Here is a 5,832-nt window from a genome sequence, read left to right on the forward strand (position 1 = left end):
TCAAAGAACGATTTGGTGCGCACTGGAGTATGGTGGAAGACGGTGCTGTTCCCGCCGGTCTTTTCGGGCGGTTCATGACGCGTGACCGGTGCCAGAGTATCATGCGAGACTTGCACTTCGTAGACAACACGATTGACCACGGTAACGATAAACTCTGGAAACTTCGCCCCGTTGTTGACAAGGTCCAAGAGCGCTTTTTGCTGGGGTGGTCTCTTTCTGCTATTTTTTCGTTTGATGAGGGTATACTACCGTCCACGTCGAAGCGGAACACGACCCGGATGTTCATGGCCGACAAGCCTCACCGCTACGGGTCCAAACTATTTATGGTCTGTGACGCGCAGACGGCATACTGCCACAGGTACGTTTAAAATTTGTATGTCGTAACTATCTACTTTGTGTTTGCCTGACAACAGTAAATGTCGTAACTATCTAGGTTCGAAGTTTATGTGGGTAAGCGTGCATCTGCTGGTGGACCTGACACCTCAGTTGACTTTAAGACTGGAGCTGCAGCCGTGGTACGGAATTTGAAGATTGTTCTCGCCCAGTCTCGTCACAAGTGGCATACCTTCGTGATCGATCACTACTACTCGTCCGTGCTCCTTGCTATTGAGCTCCTAAGTATGAAGGTGTATGTTATTGGCACGATCATGACTAACCGGCTAGGATTCAACCCGAATCTCAGGGCTACGAGCAAGACACGCCCAGTAAGCATACCCCACGGTACATTCTCCTTCTCTCGCTCTATCGCCATCCCGACCATGATTTCCTGTGTTTGGTGGGACCGGAAGCCCGTCTATTATCTCTGTACGGGCTCCATTATGGCGGCGTCGACAATTGAGCGAAAAATAAAACGTATCGGTGCGGCTCGAGTGCCGTGCCCCTCTGCTGTAAATGACTACCAGAACTGGATGAGCGGAGTTGATGTCCACGATCAACTCCGTCTCCAGTCGTATTCACTGCAAATGTCGACGAGGTTCACGAAATATTATAAGAGCCTATTCTTAGGTTTGCTGGACATGGTCATGGTAAATGCGTATCTTACGCACAAAGAGGGGGCCAAGACCAAGAAGATGGCTGCTATGAAGCGCTCAGAGTGGTTTTGCGTCCTTCAAAATCAACTTCTCCAACTCAAAGCCGAAGATTTTGCTGGAGTGGAGGCAACACCGCCTCCTGCGAGCCAAAAGCGCCAGCGCACCCCAGTACGCCTCACGCACGCGCTGCAGCAGTCTGAAGATTGGGTTACCGTTACTGGGGTCCAGAAACGCCGGCAGAGATCGTGCAAGGTCTGCGTGCTCTTGCGTACTGAAAAGAAGAAGTCCTTCGCAACAACGTTCTTTTGCGAACGCTGCTTCGTTAATAATGCGAAATGCTGGTTGTGCAACCGTATTCGACGGGAATACAAGGGCGTTGCGCAGACATGCTATGATATCTGGCATGATGACTTCGACGCCGGGCAAGCTATCCCACCAAACTTAGGGAAGCGCATTGTGCTCCGTCGGCCCGGCCAGAAAGCTGGCCAAAGAAAGAAGACGCGACGGGAACTTCGACTTGGGCACGATGCTGGCAGCGACGACGGCAACGGTGGTGACAACGAGAATGGTAGTGATGACGAGTGAGCTTGGTTGCGTGTCAGTTGATTAGTGATTTGTTTCAAATACACAGCTTCTTGAACCATCGTACCTTCGTCCTTGCGTTTCTTGATTTAAGTGGACTGCCTGTGAAGCAATTTAGCCATCTGTTGACTGCACTTGCAGTCGGTTACGACATTGAGCAGGCAATGTATGAGGACGCGTAAAATGTCCACAGTACTATGAGGTCAATCCACAGAGATAGTATTAATCCACAGATCTGTGAGCCCAGTAAATAACACACTATACTAATCCATAGCTGAATTGACAAATCCACTAGAAGATCAATCAATCCACCAAATGTCAGGTAATCAAACAAACTAAATTTTAGCCAACCAGTGACCGATTACAAACCTCCGGAGATTGGCCGACACGCATCCAATCAAAATCTGCGGTAGGAAACGTCGAGACCATCCACCGACAACGCCACCTGACTCCCCTTGCTCTCTACGCGCAGCACTCGTAAGCCCATAGTGAGTAGCTAGACGAAATCCTCTACCTACCGTACGGACGCTAAAACTACCTAATTATTGTATTTTGTTTGCTTGATTGCTATCAATGTATCTGACACAGCCGCATTAACAAATGGGAAAGCCACTCCCGTGGGCTATGCTGTATCGGCAGGTGTCGGAGGTGGAAAGCGAGCGTATTGTGGAAAACATGAAGCACGCGAAGAAACACACACAAAGTCACTGTCAGCAACACATCGATATGTGCCGTGTGTACGGATCCATCACCTCACACAATGCGATACCGGGTCTTCTTGTGTTCTTCAGCTACGTGTGCGGATGCGTGTGTCGCACCTTTAAGGTGTCGTTTGAAATGCAAGACGCTTGTATGCTGCAAAAGCGGCATAGTGAATATTTACGAGTTTGGTTTACACGAAGTGAAAGGAAATGATCCTCCTACTGGCGGCCTGACGTTGGAACAAAAGCGAACGGCGCGCCAACTAGCTGCTAACGGTCTGAAACCTGCTCGAATTCGAAACGCGCTGGCTGTTGGTGCCTCTGCGGAAAAAATTCCGCATCTCAGCAAGGTGCAAAGTTTTGTTACGTATTGCCGCAAGGCTGAATTGAACAATACGGACGACTTGGATATTCTGGAGGAAGTTATCAGAGCAAAAGCCTACACTGGGCTAGAAGAAGAAAGCTCTGCATTTTCGTTTTCGAGCAACATGAATTGTAATGGAGACATCAATATTGGTGAAGGAACCGACACTAGCACATTTTTTGTCGGCTTCACTACGAAGACACTCTTAAAACGACTCGACCGTGATCCGCACAGTTTCATTTTGCATTTTGATGCGACCTACAAGCTGAACCAAGTGGATTATCCTACCTTTGTATGTGGAATTTCTGACCATTCTCGTTCCTTTCACTTGGTTGCTTTGTTCGTCGTGTCACAACAAGAAGAGCGTCACTACGCGAGTGCGCTTGCATCCCTCCGAGCTATCTACGCTCGATTTTTGCGGAAGCCGATGGTAGTGCACTACATTCTTGGAGACGCCGACGGAGCTCAGTACAATGCGATGGCATCAGTGTTCGAGGATTGTGAAACAGAGATTTTGATGTGATTTTACCACGTTATCGCAAAACTTCATGAGCGGACGAGGTATCTACTACCCGGTAAGCGTAGCCTGGTCTTGGCCGATATATTTGATATGCATTACGCAAGAAACGCCTCGGAATTTCATGCTAAAAAGACGTCTGCAGTGCGGCGGTGGCTTGCCGACCCAGATGTCGAGCGATTTGGAGAGTATTTTCTGCAGCAGTGGCTGACGGCAAAGTTTGTGAAATGGCAGTGCTTCCGTACGCCTGTTGGTTGGGCAACTACAAATAATCCCGTGGAAACGTTCAATGCCAAGCTGAAGAAAACCTACACTTTACGAGAGCGAATGCTAATGGGGTCTTTGCTTGGTCAACTTCAAGTTTGTCGTCGAATGGAGAGCGTGTCGGGTGCTGCATTCCATGAAACATCTACCGCTAGCAGCAGGCTTCGACGGCGCGCGACAGCTTTGCGCCGACAGCAATTGCTGTTGAGACTCCATCCTTCGACGGCTCCAGCAATTTTGTACTTGTCGTTTCTAAAGCTACACCTCGAATCTACGTGAAGCCGAAGAGGAAGTCGATGGAAGTTGTGAATGTGGCTGTGCAACTTGGTGCTAATGCGGCTAGAATGGAAAGAGATGAACAGCCGGAGGAAGGATGGTCAGTGGATCTAACTACTCGCACTTGCCCATGTAAATACTTTTTCCACAAAGGCCATTTTTTTACATCTTCTCTTCGCCTTTTATACAAGGTTTGGTACTGACCAACCTGGCAAGAAGAAGTTGTTCAACCGCAGCCGGCGCAACAAAAATAAAACCTTAGAAGATCAGATCGCAGAAGCAGCCGAAGCAGACCAGTCCAAACGTGGACGTCCGATCCTTAACGGTCCTGCTTATCGTTGTTGTAGACACACGAAATGAATGTCTGCTTGAATATACCATCACTTCATCGCCTTATTGCCTTCTTCTTGCTATGTTTCTTATTATACGTATAGTGTCTTTGCGAGTTGAACACACGGACAGCCGATAAGGCTGATGATGACCTCGCGTGGGATTTAATTCCCATTAAAATGTAGTAAGCATATATTGTGCTCTTAAGCCGGTTAGTCTTGCACAAGGACGCAGTGAAGTCTGTTGGATCTACCCTCGCGTCTCCTCATGTCGATTTTCCGCCGTTCAGCTGTTGGTTTGATAGCCACAAAGATATCGTTGATGTCTCCGATCTTCACTGTGGTCTTGCTGCTGACGTCCACTTTGTTCCAGTATTACCATATTGTTTTCCTGCGAATGCAGTCTATAAGATTCAGTTGCTACGTGAAACGAATACGTACGTTAAGCCTCTAGAGATATTACTTGGAAAGTCTGGCATTACAAATCCCTTACTCTGACAATACTGATCGCTGACTCTGACAATACGGGTCGCTTACTCTGACAATACGGATCGCTGACTCTGACAATACGGATCGCTTACTCTGACAATACGGATCGCTGACTCTGACAAATACGGATCGCTTACTCTGACAATACGGATCGCTTTTTTACTTAGCTTAAAATAAACAGAAAAACAAATTAAATTGTGTATTCAGTTATTCACTGTCCTGTGCACTCTCCGCCTCACTCTCCCACTCGCTCTCCTCCGCGCGTTCTGCTTCTCCCACCTCCCCACCCTCCTCTTCCTCGACTTCTTCTTCGCTTGCGCCCTCACTTTCGTCGTCGCTCTCAGCGTCGACCGCATCATCATTATCTACGTAGAAATCATCATCGCTCTCCTCCTCAATGTTATCACTGTGCTCGACCTCGTCATCCACGCCGTCTTCGTGGTACACGTACGCTAGCTCTTCAGTGTAGCTGGACTTCCCCGGTCTCTTCGGATGGCGGCGGTGGTTATGCTAGTACAGCGCGTTTCGCTTCTTGAATTTCCTGTTGCACTTGTGGCAAATCCCCCCACGCGCATCAGCTTCTAGGCGCGCTTTCTTGGACTTGACCTTGTTGGGGTTGTCAGCACAGTATCGGCGGTGGTTGGAGAGATGACGACGCGATGTGCACTATTGGACGCTATGCTCGCACATGTAGCTTCTGAACACAGCAGCTTCAGTTGCGCCGGCCTTTTGTGGAATTCCACGTACACGTACGTAACAATGCAGCCTCAAATTTTCCTCTTCAAATTCAGCCCCTGCATGGACCAAGTCTCCGCGGAACAGCAGGAATGCGCCCGCGTCGAGTGACAGCAGTTTGCATTTGTCCATTTCTGCATAGACTCCAAAACAGCCAGGATAGACGTAGAACTGTGTGTCGGATTGAAGAGCAATAATGACAGACGCCTGAACAATACCCTTTTCCAGTTTCGCTTTGCTTGTCTCGAATGAAGGAAAATCTAGGTGGATGCTTTGGCGAAGGCCCCCCGGAAGTGATTTCAATGCGTTCCAAATAGACTTTTTGGTGTACCAATTTTTATCAGATCCTTCCACAATACCCTTCACTCGCTTGTATATTTTGTTTGTAGCCGGACCAAATGTAGCAATAGGAGCTTGAAGACGGAAATGGTCACGTTCTACTTCATACACTTCACCAAAAATAGGTCTGAAGTCCAGTTGCTCGATTTCCTGTTTAGACATTTCTCCAAAGTGTGAGGCGGTAGTCTTAAGTTCCGACAAGGGA

The sequence above is a fragment of the Phytophthora infestans genome, genomic scaffold, assembly GCF_000142945.1.
Source record: "Phytophthora infestans T30-4 supercont1.76 genomic scaffold, whole genome shotgun sequence".
Classification (NCBI taxonomy): Eukaryota; Oomycota; class Peronosporomycetes; order Peronosporales; family Peronosporaceae; genus Phytophthora; species Phytophthora infestans.